General features: G+C 44.8%; 1 protein-coding gene across 19 annotated transcripts in view; it reads right to left on the bottom strand.

The window, feature by feature from the left end:
- The window catches only part of LOC119857578 (transmembrane protein 263-B-like), a 312,491-nt gene that overhangs the window by 103,921 nt on the left and 187,438 nt on the right, over positions 1–21,132 (bottom strand). The gene's annotated exons all lie outside the window — the stretch shown is intronic.

Below are 21,132 nucleotides of genomic sequence, written 5' to 3'. Positions count from 1 at the left end.
TTGACAGAGCCAGAACAGTACCTGTAGTACCTGAAGTGACCTGTAGCTCACGAAAGCTTATGCTCTAATAAATTTGTTAGTCTCTAAGGTGCCACAAGTACTCCTTTTCTTTTTGCGGCTGCTACTCTGAAACTTGTCATTGCTGAGAGTAACAGTGAAGGCAGGGGACTGTTCAGCTGGGACATACCCTGGTCAGAAGGGAATGAGATGCAGGTCTGCACCCAAGAGAGGCAACAGCTGAGGAACACGCCAGGGTGTGGGTGCCTTTCCTGGGCCACTGAAGGGGCATACAAGTGCAGTTGCCCTGAACTGGAACAGAGGATGAGAAGAGTAAAGGGAAGAGGGAAAGGATGGCACAGAATCTTTGGGGCTTTATGAAGTGCTTGAAGGGAGCTGTTCCCTTGGTGGGGAAAGCAGGACACTCTCCTGGGTTCAGCAAACGTGAGTGGTGCTGAGGAAGCCTGGGTGTATTGCCACACTTCCGTTAGACTCCTATTTGTCGGAATACTGTAGGAAGACATGCACAAAGCTAAGCACAAGTGGCAATAGTCCAAATGATAATTTGGGTTGAAAAATCCCTGACAATGTCCTGCTACAGCAGCTGTTTCACCAACTGCAATTACCATACTGTAGACTGTTATGTGAAAACTCACCAGACTAAGCAGCAACCCAACAATGAGTGGAAGAGAATGCAAAGCTGTGAGGACAGGCTGAAAGGGACAGTGATGAGTTTAACCTCAGAGTATTCTGATTTAGAAAAGAAAAGAAAATTCCATAGTATTCAAAGAATGAGAGAGATGCATGTCTTCTACTTCTATTGTTTCAGCAAAACATTTACCACTGAGTTTCCCCAGCCACCCAAAGCTCTAAGCCCAATGTATTACAATAGAGTTAGAAGGGGGGTGTTTCTATTTTGCTGTCCCAAATATCCCTGTTTATTGCATTCAAATACTGGCAAATCTGTATGAAAGTGCTCCCTAGTACATGGGATTGTTCTGCAACATATGCACTAAAGTAGCATGGCTGTTAAAGAGTGTGGCTTCCTCTACAGTAATCATAAAAACACCCATGTCACGCTGATTTGGGAAGCCACAAACCTCTCCTGAATTCTGCAGAAACTGTGGGGGCACATATATACCACTGAGGTTTTCCTGAGCCAGAAGTCAATCCTCCCAGGCTGCATATCCCTTTGCTGACAGGAATGTGTTAAGCTGAGATAGAGAGAATTATATTTCTAAATACACTCTATTGAGGTGCTGTAAACAGGACCAAGGTACCAGTGAGGAAATAACAGAAAGTGTGACAATTAGAGAGCATCCTGTTCTGCAGGTGAAAAATTACTTGTCCAAGCTGGAAGGTGCCTCTGCTTCTAAGAACTCCAGCTTTCAAAGAGAGTTTGGGATCCAAATGAAGCAGTAACAGTGTTAGAAAGCTGCTGCCACCTATAGACAATCAATAGCACTACCAACAGCCACCGGTTAACCAGAAAACTGCAAACAGAGCAGACAGCTGTACAACTGGTTCATACAAGAAGTGAAGGTGAAAAAGTATACTCCCAATTTTCTCTCTCTCTCTCCCACACACACTCACACAGATTCTTTCTATTGTCAAAGCAGCTCATCAGTGTCCTTGCAAAATAAAGCCATGTATAAAGAAACTGAGGTTAATCTGGAAAAAGGGCATAACCGATTACGGTGTTCCCCCAGCTGACTGGCTGGTCCATGCAAAGTGGACTTAACAAGCCTGCTGAGCATACAGTCCTCAAACTGTTGGTCTATCTGCATGGAGCATGCTCAACAAAATTGACTGTACTGCCTCAAAACCACTGGTCGGTCTTTACAGACAAGCAAAGAAAATATCTCTGGCTGCAGAAGAGGCGAGTCTAGAGCTATTCAGTCATAAAGGAGCAGAATCCCTGTCAGAGAAAGGAAAGGAAAGCAGACAGAACAACAAGACTGCACCCAGAGTCTTGGCTGGGAGCCTCAATCAGTGCCACCAAAGAAAGCTAACATGGAAAAACCCTTAAATCTGCTCCCACAGCAGCTCCAGCCTCTCTAGCCCAAAATCCAGGGGGAAGGACACTAGCTGACAAGCTACACAACCCCTTACGGAGGAAAAAAAATCTGTGTGTGATAAGCGGGTTGTGGGGAGAAATGTTTGAAATGTGTTCGCAAGAGGCAGATTAGGCAAAAAAAGCTGACTGTGCTTCCCAGTGGCCTGCACCAGGATTTCTATCCAGTCCAATCTCCTTCGATAGCTGATTGTGAGAAAGGGGAGAAAGCAAATGTGATTCCTCAGAGATCAACCACACAGCAAGAAATTTAAAATACAACTCCAAGAAAGGGAGCAGTGAGAAATGCAGCAGGGAGCTCATGAGGGCCCTATGTGGCTGGAGAAGAATCAGCTGCTTATTCACCCTCCTTCACTGTTCTTCCCTCATTAACTTCTCTGAACACGATACCCACTACTCCTGCAAGCCAGGTACCTGCACATCACCTGCAGACAAGGCAGCGGAGTGAGGAGCTGGGGGAGGAGGCACAGAAAGCAAAGAAGGCTAACAGGAACTTTCAGAAAATGAACCAGACTCAATCTGGACCTCCCAAAGCTCCTCCTTTAACCCTCCCACCTAACCCAACAATTCCCAATGCCTGTTGGAAGCAGGGTCCAGTGACCTTTTGTATCCAGCTCTTGCCTACATAACTGTTATTGCTCATTCAAGCTGTATCTTTCATATAATATTGTACACTGCACTTGTCAGACTCAGGGAGGAATCTGCTTAGCTTCTAGAAGCAATTTAAGCAATAAGGCATAGTAGACTGAATTTCTGGGTAGTTACAGGCTATCCTGGGTGCTGTTACAAGATTTTCCCTATCCAATAGCCTGCATTAGGGAAGAACCTGGCTGTATACTTGCTTTAATGTGTGTGCAGCTCCCATTAATGTTAATAAGAGCTGTGTATGTGCACTGAGAGTCTGCCAAGTGACAGGTGATAAACAGCAGCCATTTGCTCAGCATCCATGAGCAAGAGAGGGTCACAAAACATGTAGATATCGAATGTGAGTGTCTGAAAAATGTTTAAATGTTGAGTCACACTTGCAAGCCTTAAATAGAAAAATAACACACAGAACATTCATTGGAAGCTAATGTAACACAATAGACACACCGTAAGGCTTTATGGCATGATACTAGGTGACAATTCCAAGAAGAGGATATAATATACATACTGAAATATATGAGAAGTTCTTGTGAACTTATCCAGTGTGTACCAGAAGCCTGAGCACCTACGCTGAGTTCTCATGCAGCTAATAAAAATGCTCAGCGTTCTTTCCCAATAAACTTGACTACTTAATGTTTAGTCTATTCATTAGATATAATTTAGGAATAAAGCCCAACCATGGGAAAAAAAAGACCAAAATTGCCAGTGCCCTGCCCCCAAAGTAACACAAAACAAGGAAGGTGTCAGAGTTGTACCTCTTTGGCATGTAAAGGGACAATCACTAATGCAATGAACGGGAACTATTTGCTTGAGAGTGAGGGGGAAAGTGCAAGAACACATGCTCAAATTTTCAAGAGTGAACTGTAACTGTCAATGCACAATTTAAAATATTGTGAGGCGGGGGGGATGGCAGGATTTTCAGAAGGGCTGAGCACCCACAGCTCAAATAGACTGCACTGGTTAATGGCTTGCCCCATTTGGCCTTAATGTGAGCCTAGGTTGGGTTGAAACATTATACCTCTAAGCTCTTATCCCACTAAATGGGCAAAAATGATATCAATTAAACTACAGGAGCAGAACAGCTGTGACTGCAGTGTACAGCACAGAGTTTTATGCTGGGCATACCAAATATTTCATTTTATAGTAATAATAATAGTAATACATTGCTGGGTATGTTTATTGAAAGCGATAGATTTTGAACAACTCCAGATAGCTCATTAAATATTTACTAAATAAGAATATTTAGTATTTAATACTATAGAATGATAAAAAATAATTACCATTTTGCTGATGCTTCTATACATTAGTTCCAGTCACATGATGTCCTACAGTTTGAGTTAACAGAAAACACAGCTCAGAATCTGCATGCCTAACATGATGGTCAAAGTTGTTATAAGGTATGTGCAGCTATTTTTGTAGAAAACATTTTTATAGTTATTTTAACCGTGTTTAAAATTAATTGAAATGAGTTCTTAGATTTACCTTCCCCATCCTTAGGGGCTGTTGGGAGGATTAGACAATATTTGCTCACTGCTTTCAAGATGGAAAATGCTGCATGAATGCTACTATAATATTCTTACAAAATACACTTGCGTAGCATAATCTTGTCTGCAGCAATCAGACTGTATTTTATCAACATACAACATATGATTCCAGACGCCACCTTTGCCCTTTTAATGACATCATTGTTTTCCAACTAATGACCATCAAATAGACTAATCATACCCAAAGAAAATGAGGTATCCTATAGGTATATTCAAAATGAAAGGAATGATGCCCCCGCCTCCCTCTCTTTCTCACACTGACTAGGCATTGAGAAATTAGCTAATGATAATGGAACAGATGCTCAGCATAGCTCAGTGCAATAACCCCTTTGTCAACTACCACCCTGGACCCTTCTAAGTGTCTGTAGACTACGCAAGTGAGCTTTGCTGAAGACCACGGAGCAATCAGTCTTTGCTTTTCACATCTCGGTACCACAACGTTGACAGATTATGTTTCACATGCTCTAGGGCTTACCTGAAATTCTCTCTGCATGGTTCTCCCCTCTCCTTCACACTAGTATGGCCAATGGTATTAGGAGACTCAGTTCTGATGGGCACATTCATCAGCAAAGTAGGACTATAACGGTGGAGAAGAAGGGTGCAAAAACTTGCCATCCTGGAGATTTCTGACACTAATTACAAGAGAACACCACCCAGGTGGCTTTGACGATTAGCTTTAGAGCATTGCTTTAGGAGGAGTGGGAGAGCGTACAAGACTGGTGGGACTTTCAATTTTGGGGACTTGGATTCAGCTCTAGTGCCTGAGGCACAATGAACATCAGTATGCTGGGCCTTATATTAGGTCCTAGGCGTCATTTGTTCACAACTCAAAGTCACTGTCCATAAATATGGCACAACCCACAATCTCTGCTCTGGAGAGGCCCAAGAGTGGATGGAAATGGCACTGGAGCACTGTCCTGAAAGGAGTGGGACTGGCACATGTCTAACCTATTGGCACATGTCTAACCTATGCCATGTAATATGCCTGGCCCAAGCTGGCACAGGAGGTCTTGATTAACATGCACAAAATACATCCAATGTATCAAAATAAAACAATAAAAATAAAACAAAAACCATAGCAGAGATGGGATAAGGTGGCCAACTTCGGGGGTACAAAATTAACGAAATAGGGGCAGGGATGGGTTGGATTCAGGCTCCATGTAATACAATTCTCCAAAGTTCAGGTGGGGAGGGAGAGTGTGAAGTTCAAGTGAAAGGCTCTCAGACTCTCAAACTGCCAGTGCTCTAACCCACAGCAAACACACCAGAAGAAATGTTTCCCAGTCAGCACAGATAACAGCCTTGTAGGCTAAATGCTGCAGAACCTCCATTCAGAATCCTCAACCCTTCTGTCAGTCACACTGAGAATCCAATGCGGAGGCTGCAAGGGATTAATTTCCAGCCATAGATAAATAAAGTCTGCATCAGTTCTTTCAGAACAAGACAGAATTCTCTCAAATTATACAGTGGAGGCAAAGGAACAGTCACTGATCAGCTACAAACAAACAATAAATTCTTACTATTTTTGATACTGCTATGAATCCTCCAAGAGGAAGGAATTGGTAGAGAATCTGAAGGTGGAAGGCAATTTGGGTGAAAGTGATCATGAAATGATGGATTTCATGATTCCAAGGAAAGGAAGAAGTGAGAGTCGCAGAATAAGGTTAATGGACTTCAAAAAAAGCAGACTAACAAACTCAGAAAACTGGTACATAAGGTTCCATGGGAAGAACATCTAAGGAATAAAGGATTTGAGGAGAGCTGGATGTTTCTCAAGGACATAATGTAAAAGATAAAATTGTAAACTATCCCTATGCAAAGGAAGGCTAGGAATGATAGTAAGATGCCAATCTGGCTCCATCAGGAGCTCTTTAGTGATCTGTAAAATCACAAGCATGTAAGAACAAAATCAGAAAAGCTAAAGCACAAAAATACACCTACCAAGGGACATAAAAGGCAGTAAGAAGAGGTTCTTTAAATCCATAAGAGCAAGAGAAAAATGAAAGAAAATGTAGGTCCTCTACCTACTGTGGAAGGAGAGCTAATATCTGATGCCATTAAGAAGGCTGATGTACTTACTGACTGTTTGCTAAAAAAAAGTTAATGGTGACCAGATACTCAGCACAATTAATATAACAACAAGGAGGAAGTAACACAAGCCAAAATAGGGAAAGAACAGGTTAAAGGCTATTTAGATAAGTTAGATGTATTCAAGTTGGGAGGGCCTGATGAAATTCATCCTAGGGTACTTAAGGAACTAGCTGAAGCAATTTCAGAACTTCTAGTAATAGTCTGAGAATTCATGGAAGAAGGGTAAAGTCCCAGCAGACTGGAGAAGGGGAAACACAGTACTTATCTTTAAAATGGGGAACTAAAAAGGACCTGAGTAATTATGGACCCGTCAGCCTAACTTTGATACCTGGAAAGATACTGAAACAAATTAATCAGTTTGTAAGCACCTGGAGGATAACAGAATTATAAGAAATAGACTGCATTGATTTGTCAAGAACCAATTATGGCAAACCAACCTAATTCCCTCTTTGACAGGGTTACTGGCCTAGCAGATGGGGCGCGGGGGGGAGAGGGGGCAGCAATAAGTGTGATGTGTCTTGATTTTAGTAAGATGTTTGACACAGTCCCACATGACATTCACATAAGAAAACTAGGGAAATGTGGTCTAGATGAAATTACTATAAGGTGGATGCACAACTGGATGAAAGACCGTACTCCAAGAGTAGTTATCCATGGTTTGCTGTCAAGTTGGGACAGTGTATTTAGTGGGGTCCCACAGCGGTCAATCTTGGGTCTGGTAATGGAGTGAAGAGTATGCTTACAAAATCTGCAGATGACATCAAGCTGGAAGGGGTTGCAAGTACTTTGTTGTATAGGATTAGAATCGAAAATTAGCTTGACAAATTAGAGAAATAGCTTGAAATCAACAAGACGAAGTTCAAAGAAGTGAAGTGCAAAGTACTTCACTGAGGAAGGAAAAATCAAATGCATACATACAAAATGGGCATTAACTGGCTAGGTGGTAGTACTGCTGGAAAGGATTGAGGGATTTTATGAGGGGCATGATACAAGAACAGAAATAGACTCATAGAATCATAGGATTGGAAGGGACCTTGAGAAGTCATCTAGTCCAGTCCCCTGCACTCATGGCAGGACTAAGTATTATCTAGACCATCTCTGACAGGTGTTTGTCTAACCTGCTCTTAAAAATCTCCAACAATGGGGATTCCACAACCTCCCTAGGCAATTTATTCCAGTGCTTAACCACCCTGACAGTTAGGAAGTTTTTCCTAATGTCCAACCTAAACCTCCCTTGCTGCAATTTAAGCCCTTCTTGTCCTATCCTCGGAGGTTAAGGAGAAATTTTTTTTGCCCTCCTCCTTGTAACCACCTTTTATGTAGTTGAAAACTTATATCCCCTCTGATTCGTCTCTTCTCCAGACTAAACAAACCCAGTGTTTTTTCAATCTTCCTTCGTAAGTCATGTTTTCTAGACATTTAATCATTTTTGTTGCTCTTCTCTGGACTTTCTCCAAATCTTTCCTGAAATGTGCTGTCCAGAACTGGACACAATACCCCAGTTGAGGCCTACTCAGTGTGGAGTAGAGCAGAAGAATTATTTCGCGTGTCTTGTTTACGACACTCCTGCTAATACATCCCAGAATGATGTTTGCTTTTTTTTCAATAGTGTTATACTGTTGACTCATATTTAGCTTGTGGTCCACTATGACTTCCAGATCCCTTTCTGCAGTACTCCTTCCTAGGTAGTCATTTCCCATTTTGTATGTGTGCAACTGATTGTTCCTTCCTCAGTGGAGTACTTTACATTTGTCCTTATTGAATTTCATCCTGTTTACTTAAGACAGTTTGTCCAGATCATTTTGAATTATAATCCTATCCTCCAAAGCACTTGCAACCCCTCCCATCTTGGTCTTGTCCGCAAACTTTATAAGTGTACTCTCTATGCCGTTATCTAAATCATCGATGAAGATATTGAACAGAACTGGACCCAGGGCCGATTCCTGAGGGACCCCACTCGATATGCCCTTCTAGCATGACTGCACCACTGATAACTACTCTCTTGGAACGGTTTTCCAAGCAGTAATGCATCCACCTTATAGTAGCTCCATCTAGGTTGAATCTCCCTAGTTTGTTTATGAGGTCATGTGAGACAGTATCAAAAGCTTTACTAAAGTCAAGATATACCACGTCTACCACTTCCCCCCTAACCACAAGCCTTTTTATCCTGTCAAAGAAAGCTATCCAGTCGGTTTGACAAGATTTGTTCTTGACAAATCCATGCTGACCGTTACTTATCACCTTATTATCTTCTAGATGTTTCCAAATTGATTGCTTAATAATTTGCTTCATTATCTTTACGGGTACAAAAGTTAAGCTGACTGGAATAGATTTGCCTCTTAATGGAAGGAACAGCAGTGAGCACACATTAAGTAAGGTATCTTTCAGGGACACCTTTCACTGATATGATGGGAAATCCCCTTGCTGGCTTGTATCAATATCGGCAAACACACAGGCTCGAAGTGACATTTCAGTCCAGGGCCTTTTAGAAGTTTATGCTAACCCTGGTTCTCTAGGTTTCAGATGTAATGACCTCGAGTAATCATGGCCAACCTCATAAGATCTCAACATTTTTCAGCCATTTCAAACCCTATGCCAAATGGCATGATCACATTTCAAAATTTATGGCCACTAATGTATCCTTTAAAACAGAAGTTTTCTTAACCTTAAATCAGCCAGTCCATTACTGAAGTGTATAAAAGCCAGGAGTTTAATGGACTTAAAGTGCCGAGGTATTGATGGCTGTGAAATGGAAACTATTTATCCTGTAAATACTGGAACAGCTAAGAGCTCATCTCACTTCAACTTATTTGTTAAAAACCCTGGTGAAGGAAAGGTTTTGGCAATTGGGGGATCTAGTTACTGGAAGGGATGTGGGATAGGTTTGCAGCAGCAAGCCTGAGATAGGAGCACTTATCACTTTGAGGGTGGGGAGTGGGGATCTCCATGTTTCAGAGATTTCCCCCTTTCCCTGGTCACATGTTGACTTTCAAGCCTCTTTTCAACAACCTCCAACACCTCTGTGTCTTCCTCTTTACTTTTAAAAATTTCTTCTGGGACCAGCTGTGCAGAGCTGCAGGGTCCAGCCATTTCCCATGGAATTGTTACACAGTTAGATGTGCAATTGAAGCTGGAATGCTCCATCATCTGGGATGGGTTCAACTGCAGGAAACAGAGTTAAGGCACACCAGACTGCTGTTCACTAGAAGGAACAATGGTCTGGTGGGGAGAACCTATGCCAGGACTCAGTGCAGATAGCTGAGCAGCCCTAAATTCATTCTGGTACCAGCAGGTTGAATCCCATAGGATAAATCACCAACAGCATTTCTTAGGACACCCTGACAAGCTGAGACATACCTAGAAAACTGGTACAGCCAGGTTATCCTGCACTTGTAGAGCCCCAAACACAACTGTGGGGGGGAAATAAAGAGATAAGAAAGATGGATTTTTCAGTCAATTAGCAACACATAAAATAAATATCAAACTGTTCTGTCCAGATAGGAGCCTGTGCCTGCCCTAATGTCCATAGCTTACTGATTTCAGGTCTCCAAACCATTCAGCTCCATATACCCCCTTGAGTGAATTAGCTGATAAAAAATTTGGGAGATAATCCCAGCGATTTCCACGCAAAACCTTGCTGGGCCCTGTGTGCTATGCATAAGCGGATTGGAGTGAGAGAGAGTTGGAGGGTGGGGGCAGACAGTCGATACTCTGCACTTACTGTAGTTTTCTTCACTGTGCAGAGAATTTATTGGAGGGTTGTTTTTTTAAAGACCAGTTGGGCTGATAGCTGAGCAGAATAACCAAGGATGCAGCATTCTACTATGCCTGTGCCAGACAACACCCCAGCTAGGTGCAGACGTACGGTTTCTGATCATGTCTAAAAGATCCTACTAGTCTGCACCCAACAATTTATGGACTTAGGGAAACATCCCCAGTACCCGCTTTTCCTGAGGCTAGGATTCCTTGCCATTCGATAATAAAAAAAACACATAACTTTACATTTTCTAAGCATTTTAATATTAAGTAACACAATACTCATAGGTATTAGGGAAATATCCCCATTTTATAGATGGGGAAACTGAGTCAGAAGTGATTTTTAATAATGAGGGCTGTTTGACACCAAGGGTCTGATTTTCAGTTGAAGCTGTGTGTGCTCAGCACCTCTGAAGTAACAAGCAGCTGTGGGTAGCTCTCAGAATAGTGCTCCATGTATCTAAAGTGGAGCATCCAAAATCGGAGGCACCCAAAGCTACAATTTTGAAAATATGATCTTAAAATCTACACATAGCATGTCTAGTAGAGTGCTGGGAACAGCAGTGCTCTCTACACTTGCACTGTTGCTAACTCAGGTGGAGCTTCACTTGGGGGGAGATTTAAACCAAAATGCTGGGGTACATGAAGCCATTTTATGAGGCCAGGGTCCCTTCTCCCCAGATCTTTAAATAACTTTAGCTTCCCTCCTCTAGAAGCTGTTAACGACATGGGCTTATTTGGATCTCAGTACATTGTATTTGATAAAATGAACACTTTTTTCTTTAAACACTAAGGAGCTTGTTTTCCTTTCGCCCGTACCAGCCTTCTAGTCCTGATTTGAGGATGCTCCTTGGACATGTGAACTGGCATCTGGGTTTAGGCGGATGCTCCAAATTGCCAGTACTATTTAGGTCTTTTCATTATTTTACAGTCACAGAAGAATGTCCTCAACTATAGTAACACAACCTCTAACATTAGGATGGGAAGGACAGGCTCCCCGCTCCCTTGGTAACATACATTCTGTCCTCACCTTGTGCCATCACCCCCTCTCTTTCATCCATGTTTTTTCTTTTCTTTAGGCAATTTTTAGGCTATTTATAGTGATGCAGAAATGTGAATTGAGATCCCTGGGTGGCACTTTCTCTTAGTTATCTGAACAATCTGGAGGTAGGACTTCCCAGCTGTATCCAATACACATTTCCCTCCATAATTAAGTGGCATAATCTCCTTAGAACTTTTTACAAATTTGCCCATCTCATGCACAGAAATCATGAAAATACAATTTACAAATAGGATCCAATACCCCAGCAGGCACACATCCCTCTGAAACCCCACAAGGTTCTTCTTCCAAGAGAGAGACTTCACCAACCCAGTGTGCATCCCTTCCCTTCACCAAAACCCCAGGAGAACTCTGTGACAGTGCACCCCATATGTGATTATGACATAATTAGAATGTATTTTATGCAAGATAAGTCATGTGAGGTGTCATTGGAAAAGTTAGGATAATCATATTCAGCAAATCATGTGTGTATGAATGTATCATTTTTGTATCTGAAGTTATGAATATTGACTATGTATCTGTATTTCGAATGTAGTTACATCTGGATAATGCCCACTAGACAAGATGCTTTCAGTCTAGATAGTGGGTGGGGAAGGACCTATTCAAGGCAATGGGCCATTAGGAAAGAACAACGGGCCTTAGGAGAAGCTTATCTCCCACCTCGGGAGCCTTTCCGAGAACACTACAGACAGCCTCCAAGTAAAGGCTGCTGTGACTCTACAAGGACATGTGATCAGATCACATGATGCTGGACTTGGGATGTCAGTATTTTTCCACAGACTGGGAAACCAATCTGGGAACCAAGCTTTGAAACAAAGGGTTCCCGCCCTATGCAAAAGCTCTATAAGGCAAGGAGAGACATCATCTGGTGTTCTTCAATCCCCACACAAGAAGACTCCTGGAAACACCTGAGGAATAAAGGCTGAACTGGGGGAAGTGCTGGACCCAAGCTAAAGGGATTTCTAGCCTGTGAATGAAACACCTGGGGATTCCAAGCTGTAAAGCAAGTGCAGGTTGCCCCTTAAGAATCTGCAGCCTGCTTGCATCATTTCATAGGGTGAGAATCTGCTAATTCATATCCAATCTATTTAGTATATTAAGTTTAGTTCGCATTTTTTTTATTTGCTAGGTAATCTACTTTGATCTCTTTGCTATCACTTATAATCACTTACAATCTATCTTTTGTAGTTAATAAACTTGTTTTTGCTTTATCTAAATAAGTAAGTTGGAGTGAAGTGTGTGGGAGTCATAACTCAGGAGCAAAGGCTATTGCATATTCCTCTCCATATTGTGGGGGGGGCAAACTTTATGAGCTCATGCTGTACAGGTCCCTGTACAGCACAAGATGGTATAATTTTGGGTTTATACTCCAGAATGGGGTGCGTGCCTGGGGCACTTGGAGTTGCCTTAGCTATAGCCTTTCTATTGTTGGTTCATTGCAGAGGCTGGACAGAGAGCCTGCATGTAACTGCAGTTGGTTGTGTCCCTACCTGTATGAATGCTGGTGAAAGTGCAGGCTGGAGGGCTCTGCAGCTTGTCACATCAAAACAGTGTGAGAGGGAGCCTGGCTGGTGGGTCAGGGGGCTCAGTGGTCCCCAGCTGCAGGTGGCACCCCAGGAGGAACCTATCACAAACCCATCTTGCAGTGTTTGCTGAAGCTTAACAAATCTGGGCTCTGGCAAGCCAACATACAAAAAGAATTCCAGAGCTGAGAGCCTCATGTTAAAATTGCTCTGTATCTAATCACTCCTGTTTAAACCATCCGGCTGTTATCTTAAGTGCCTCTGTTGATCCCAAATGCTGCTATACCACGCAAGAATGAGGCGACTAAGATTCAGCCCATTTCATGCTTTAAAGGTCAAAGCCAGCACCTTAAATTACACTGAGAACCTGATACACATAATCCACAAACATCTCATATTATCTGAGAGGGAATGCCTCTCAAACAAGCCTCTGAGTAGTGCAATAAGGTTTCACATTTTAATTCATTTAGATACAATGCCAAACCTGCTTGATCTTTGCCCCACAACTCTCTGGTTGGGAAGCCTGGATTTAAGAAACTCTAGTGTTACTCAACAAGATCTTAATTGTTTATGATGTGTATACACAAGTCTTCTTTGTATTAAATGAAAATTGTGATTCTGTCTTGTTTATATGAACCTTCCATGATTGGTGCATGCCTGAAATAGCAAAAGCCATCACCCACTGAACTTAATGTGGCCCTATTCGACCTGGATGTTAACTTATAAGCGATTGCTCCAAGAAATGGGTGACAAGCAGAGCAGAAAGCACAGGGGAACCCGGACCGACTATCCTTAAGCAGGGCATTATGCATCTGCCTTCAATTCTGGAAGAAGGTGTTGAGAGTAGTGGGTGGGAAGGGAATTAGGCACTGAGCTGCTGCTCGGACAGAAAGGCAATGATGCTTAGTCACACAGGACCAGCTCCACAGGCAATATCCTGTCAGAGCAGAGGAAGAGTATCTTCTCAATGGGGCCCTGACTAAGAAGATGAAAACAACTAACCTTTACAGGGGTTTTATTGTTTTATTTGTATGATCCTTTAATAACCCTTTCTTCAAAAAGCAGTGCACCATAACAGTGATAGCCCATGAGAGGAAAAAGGTTTGGTGCAACCATGCCCGTGACTCACGGTGAACATTTGCAGCAGTTTTAAAAGTACTGAGGGGCCAACAGTTCCAGTTTGCTTTCCCCTCATCACTTGAATAACCCCAGAGTCAAAGTCCTCAAGATCTAAAAACTCCCCTCAGACCCATTCTTTGTTTGAGTATTGAACTGGAGGCCCTTGTGGCCTGTGCTGAGACCCCACGGGCAGTGAAAGGGATGGCTACAGCTGGGACTAAACGGATACAGGCTACATTGCACTGTGGAAAGAAAAAAAAATAGACTGAGGAGAAAGGAAAGGAAAGAAAAGCAAAAGGCAGCCCCCCCGCCATTAAATTACATGAACATTGCCACTGATTGCACCGAGAGTCCCAGATCGACAGACCAGCTTGCTCGCTTGCTCACTCCAGCTGCCCAGTCCTAGCCTGCCCTTCCCTCTCCTTTTCAGATACATGCTCCCTTACTCATTCAGCTATTAAAAGAAAACAGGGTAAAGGACTGAATATAGAATGCAACACACAAGGCCAACCATTCTTCTACCAAGTCTTGAGCCCCTGCTCTCCACCATAGCCCAGCCAAGTGCTGTCTCTGAGGGTGCAGGGTAAGCATGTTATGTGCTTGAGGCAGAAGCGGTATTTGAACAAGTTGTTGGCAGAAGGGTTGATTAAGCTGCAATTCCCAAAGCACAGGGCATCTAAAGGGCTCCAGAGACCGCAAGTTCTTCAGGGAGAGTCCTCTGCACTTTACAGTTAACCCTCACAAGAGTGCTGGTCTTGTGGAATTACTTCATTTGTCTCACACAGAAACGATCCAAGCAGAGGACGAGCAGCAGGTTGCCAGATGCCCACGTGGTGCAAGAGGGATCAAGCAGTTTCAGACATTACAGGTGCTTATTCAATAATCCTCACTCCTTTCTTCCTCGTATGCTTTCTGACTAGGCTGTTCTCTCCTCTCCACACGAGAGAGACAGAGAAGAATAGGGCCCTGATGGAGACAGGCTGACAAGGAAAACTGGTAAATACCCAACCAACCAATCAAATAAACTTGCTGGGGTACATCTTCAATGGCTGATGATCAACACTGTTCTGAACCCTCCAGCACTCTCCTTTCTAGGGTTGCCAACTTTCTGATTGCAGAAAACCGAACACCCTTGTTCCACTCCCTGACTCACCCTTTCCCTGAGGCCCTGCCCCTTCTCTGAGGCCCCACCCAATGCTCACTCCATCCTCCCTCTCTCACTCGCTCTTTTTCACTGGGCTGGGGCAGGCAGTTGCGATGTGAAAGGGGGTGAGGGTGGGGATGAGGGATTTGGGATATGGGAGGGAGCTCAGGGCTGGGGCAGGGGGTTGGAGTGCAGTGGGGTGAGGGCTCTGGCTGGAGGTGCATGCTCTGGAGTGGCACCAAGGATGAGGGGTTTGGGGTACAGGAGGGCGCTGGGGGTGAGCCGAGGGGTTTGGAGTGTGGCAGGGGGGTCCCAGGGTAGGGATGGGCAGTTGGGGTGTGGGAGGGGATGAGGGCTCTGGAGGTGGGGCCAGAAATGGGGGGTTCAAAGTGCAGGTGGGAGTTCTGGGCTGAGGCAGGGGATTGGGGTGCAGTGGGGGTGTGTGCTCCAGGTGAGGCCAGAAATGAGGGGTTCAAGGAGTGGGAGGAGGTTCTGGGCTGGGGCAGGGGGTTGGGTTGTGAGGGGGATTGAGGGCTCTGGCTGGGGCTGGGAATGAGGGGTTTGGGGTGTGGGATGGGGTTTAGGGCTGAGGCAGGGGGTTGGGGTGTGGGTGGGGCCTGGGATGAAGGTTTTGAAGTGCAGGAGGGGGTTCTGGGCTGGGGCTGAGAGGTTCGGTGTGCAGGATGGGGTACGGGCACCAGAAGCGAGTTTGGGTGCAGGAGAGGGCTCAGGGCTGGGGCAGAGGGTTAGGGTGCAGGTGTGGGTGTGGGCTCTGGGAGGGAGTTTGGGTGTGGGAGGGTGCTCAAGGTTGGGGCTGGGGTTTGGTATGCGGGCTCTGGGAGGGGGCTCAGGGTTGGGGCAGGGGGTTGGGATGTGGGAGGGGGTTTGGGTTCCGTCTGGGGGTGCAGAGTCTGGGATGGGGCCAGGGATGAGGGGTTTGGGTTGTGGGATTCGGGCAGCATTTATCTCAGGCAGCTCCTGGAAGCAGCTGCTATGGTACTACGGCCCCTAAGCACAGGGGTGGCCAGGGGGCTCCGCGTGCTGTCCTAGCCCGCAGGCACCACCCCCGCAGCTCCCATTGGCCATGATTCCTTGCCAATGGGAGCTGCAGAGCTGGCACTCGGGCCGGGAGCAGTGTACACAGCCTCGCTGGCCACCACTGCGCCTAGGGACTGCAGGGACATGCCATCCACTTCTGGGAGCTGCACAGAGCCAGGGCAGGCAGGGAGCCTACCTTAGCCCTGCTGCGACACTGACTGGACTTTTAATGGAGCTGCCAGGTCCCTTATCAACTGGGCGTTCCAGTAAAAAAACCCAGACACCTGGGAACCCTACTTCTTTCAACCAAAACAATTTTCCTGGTGCCCTGGCAGGAATCATCATTCCCTTACCTGTACACTTGGAATTCCTTAGGCAAACTTGTAGAAAAACAGGCAGACTATATTACACAGTCTGCCCAAATGATCTGTTTCCAAGTACCTTCCCATTAATAAAACTTTACAGTTGTTTGACCGAACTAGAACCGTCTGCCTCCAAAAGACCTTCATCAATTAATTACCTACTTCTTAAATGGCACTGGATATGCCCCTGGCCAAAATAAAGTAAACATGTGCAGACTAGAGTACCCTTAATCTGATATCATATATGTAGGCTTGGCTGAATTCAATTTCATATAATTTCGACAGGCAATATCAATGTTTATTTTTAAGCTATTTTTCTACTCCATCATAAGCCGGTTCGTTTATAAGCCGATCCGCCTCCAAGATGGATAAGTAAAAATGGAAAATTGTTATGACCCATTCATAAGATGATCCTACAATTCAGGGGTCAGCGAACTTTGGCTCCCGGGCCATCAGGATAAGCTGCTGGCGGGTCGAGATGGTTTGTTTACCTCGAGCGTCTGCAGGCACGGAGATAAACTTAAGTAAATAAAGTGTCCTGGAGCGCCAGCTGCTTACCCTGATGGGCTGGGACAGCAACTGGTGGGGAAATTTTTTGGGGGGAGAAGCTGGGGGTCAGAGGAGTAACCCCTGTGACCACCCCCCACATGACCCCACCCCTAGCCTGGGACCCCCACACTCTCCCCATCCCATCCCTTCCCACCTTAGCTGGGGAGGGCTGGGGAGGATGTCTCTGGCCTGGCTGGAACTGCTCCGGCAGGCTGGGCAGTGCGGCCGCAGCCTGCTCTGGCGGACCAGACCGGGCGGCACGGCCGCAGCCTGCTCTGGGGGACGGGGCCGAGTGGCACGGCTGCAGCCTGCCAGTCCCCGAGCTGCAGCTGCTTCGGAGGCTGAGGGGAGAGCAGCATGGCCAGAAGTGGAGAGACTCTGGCCTCACCTGTTCCCTTCTGGCCCTGCTGCCTCTCCTTGCCCCCTCTGTTGGGGGGGGAGGGCTGTGTCCCACCTCTCCCTCTCTATACCCGTTCTTAAGCTGACCCTCTGCTCTGGTGCTTCCCTTTTTTTACTAAAAAAATTCAGCTTATGAACTAGTATATACAGTACTTAAATTTTCACAGTTGCACAAAATTATGGATTTTAAGCATTTTTTTATTTTTATCAATTTAAATTTTCACAGTTGCGGGAAATTGAGGGGGCAGGCAATAATTATTTAATGGCAGTAGCTGTTGAGATTCACAAGTTCAAGCTTTATAACCATTAAAACACAAACTGTCAACATAATATGTCAAAATATATGAAGTAATTATCCTTAAATCAAACTGTACTAAGTTCTCAAGCAGCATTTTTCCTATTTTGTCTGTCAATTATCATTGATGAAAATGATAATGAAAATGAAAGTACACCTGGCTTGCCGCACGGGCTTGGAGTGCTAGTGTTATAAACAAGCATGGAGTTTGCTCATTCAGGAGGCAGAGCCTTGACTGCACACGACTTCACTGACACCTACTAAGAAAATCTGTAAATTGGATCACTTCCCCTCCTGAAGTAATTTTGTTCCATAAACTGAAGGCAACAGTGTAGCCAGGTTCCCCCTCTGTTCTCTGTTATCTGTATTAGTCATTGACATGCAGCACTTACTATGCTTGCAAGACCACAGCCAAAAAACACAATGTCCATGAGACTACAGCCAAAAACCACAAAAGGGCAGAGTAACATCTGAACGTTTCTCTTGCTAAACACATATCTAATTACAGACTAATGTAGGGTTTTTTCAGGAATGGTCTCTTTTCTGTGTTTGTATAGCATCCAGCACAATTAGGTGCCAGTCCTGATAGGGGTCTTTGGGCCCTAACATAACTATAGACTACTAAATGCTGCATAGAAAAGCTCAAAAGTTAACCCAAGTGCAACTGATGCAGTGATGGCTACCTGAGTTGCCACAAAGCCCAAACCTACAAACTGAGAGGTGTGAAATGTCCCACTCATCTCTATGCGGTGTTAACTCTGAAATGCATGGCGTTGTGCAGGATGGGGCCCATTGACATCATTGTGTTGGGTACCTGGCTAGCGCCAACCCCTCATGGTCCTGCTGAGAAGTCAGCAGGGCTTCCGTCACAGTGTCTCTGCTTTGTTGTGTGGCAGTTATGTCCTCCCTTTTCGAGGATGAGGCTGTAGTCGGGGAAGGGGAAGAGACCTCACTCTGCCCAAAGTGGGACCATAGAATGATAGGATTGAAAGGGACCTCAAGAGGTCATTTACTCCAGCCCCCTGCGCTCATGGCAGGACAAGTATTATCTAGACCATCCTTGACAGGTGTTTGTCTAACCTACTTGTGGTAGGGTACTGGTTGAGAAGCCCTTAATCAGCTCCTGCCACTCCAGCCCCAATCAAGGGGGATGGATTGGGGCTGGGTGAATAGTCCTGGTAACTGGCCGCATCTGCCAGTGTTATTATCCCCGTGCTACAAAGGTCAGGCCAGGCGCCCAGAAGGAGGTGGGAGCCTCCTAGACTGTTGCTGGCCAGGCCTGTTGTAGGCAAAGTAGCTGTGAAGCCTGTATATAGTCAGGAACTGGTGGTGTGAAACCTTTTGAGAATAAAGAGCATGGGTGTTGCACCAGACTGAAGTGTCCCTGACTCATTGAAGGAGGCGGCCCAGGTGCCAAATACCAAGGCACACAGCTTGAACCCCGTTAAAGTGCTCTTAAGAATCTCCAATGATTGAGATTCCACAACCTCCTGGGGCAATTTATTCCAGTGCTTAACTACCTTGACAGTTAGGAAGCTTTTCCTAGTGTCCAACCTAGACCACCCTCGCTGCAATTTAAGCCCATTGCTTCTTGTCCTATCCTCAGAGATTAAGGAGAAATTTTTTTCGCCCTCCTCCTTGAAACCTTTTATGTATTTGAAAACTTATGTCCCCTCTCATTCTTCTCTTCTCCAGACTAAACAAACCCAGCTTTTTTCAATCTTTCTTCATATGACCTGTTTTCTAGACCTTTAATCATTGTTGTGGCTCTCCTCTGGACCTTCTCCAATTTGCCCGCATCTTTCCTGAAATGTGGCACCCAGAACTGGATACAATACTCCAGTTTAGGCCTAATCAGCATGGAGTAAAGAGGAAGAATTGTCTTTTGTGTCTTGCTGACAACATTCCTGCTAATACACCCCAGAATGATGTTTGCCTTTTTTGCAACAGTGTACACTATTCACTCATATTTAGCTTTTGATCCACTATGACCTGCCCAGATCCCTTTCTGTATTACTCCTTCCTAGGCAGTCATTTCCCATTTTGTAGGTGTGCAACTGATTGTTCCTTCCTAAGTGGAGTACTTTCCATTTATCCTTATTGAATTTAATCCTATTTACTTGAGACCATTTCTACAGTTTGTCTAGATCATTTTGAATTATAATCTTACCCTCCAAAGCATTTGCAACCCCTCCCATCTTGATATCCGCAAATTTTATAAGCGTACTCTCTATGCCATTATTTAAATCATTGATGAATGGCATAGAGTGTCTGAGAGGGCCTAGCAGACAGTTCCAGCAGGAGTGGCTCCTTCCACTGTCATCTCCAACAGGAGCTTCCATATGGCATTGTGCTAGGGCCCCAGATTGCCTTAATTCATCCCTGACTGTAAGGAAATTGCCACTGAACAACAGTGAGTTCCTGAATTCACTCCCTGTGCCATAAAAACCCTGCAAAAAAATCATACTTCCTATGGGCTGGTGGAATTGCAAGGCACCTGTTCTACTTTGTATTAAAATCAGATAACATAAGCACCATTCCAATCAATCTAGTGAATGTTTTGGTTTGGAGGCAACAAAGAAGCTCTCTGTTACTAATAAGAAAAATAATTTAAAACCTCTGACAAGGGCTGACAGTTAACCAACACTGGGCAAAGCACTGCAGGAGTGACTGTCCCCATGGGAACTGGCAAGAACAGAGTAGGGGAGAAAAAGAACTGTTTGAAATAAACTGAGAACATTTGCTTTAAATAAAAGCTATTTTGAGAAATTAAAGCAAACAAATGTCAGCCCCATGCAGTGGTGTGTTGAGATGGGATGTGCTGTAATGGGTTGTGACACTTTGTAAATTAAAGCTTTTTCTTCTCCCCTGAGGGGAGAGAATTCAAGAGCAGTCAAACGCTTGAACTTGGAAATTCTGCTTGCTTGCTTGACACTTTTTACCGTGTTGTGATTCCACTGATCCTGCAAGGCAAGACACCTCAGTGCCTGGCCCTTGGACTGTTCCTGCTCTCCCTTCCTCTGCCTGAAAGAGAGGACTGTGCACGGGAAGCTTGCAGTTAAACACACACTTGCATGTAGCTTCCACCTCCAAGCTTTCGCTGTCAAACTCCAGCTAACACTGTTTATGTTCTCTTGAACGGACTACAAGGTGGATAGAAAATTGGCTAGATCATCGGGCTCAACAAGTAGTGATCAATGGCTCCATGTCTAGTCGGCAGCCGGTATCAAGCAGAGTGCCCCAATGGTTGGTCCTGGGACCGGTTTTGTTCAATATCTTCATTAATGATCTGGAGGATGGCATGGATTGCACCCTCAGCAAGTTTGCAGATGACACTAAACTGGGAGGAGTGGTAGATATTCTGGAGGGTAGGGATAGGATACAGAGGGACCTAGACAAATTAGAGGATTGGGCCAAAAGAAATCTGATGAGGTTCAACAAGGACAAGTGCAGAGAATCCAAGCACTGCTATAGACTAGGGACCGAGTGGCTAGGCAGCAATTCTTCAGAAAAAGGACCTAGGGGTTACAGTGGAT

The sequence above is a fragment of the Dermochelys coriacea genome, chromosome 6 (assembly GCF_009764565.3).
Source record: "Dermochelys coriacea isolate rDerCor1 chromosome 6, rDerCor1.pri.v4, whole genome shotgun sequence".
In the NCBI taxonomy this organism is placed as follows: domain Eukaryota; kingdom Metazoa; phylum Chordata; order Testudines; family Dermochelyidae; genus Dermochelys; species Dermochelys coriacea.
The sequence above is the reverse complement of the archived record's forward strand: the minus strand, read 5'-3'. Positions and strand labels throughout refer to the sequence as shown.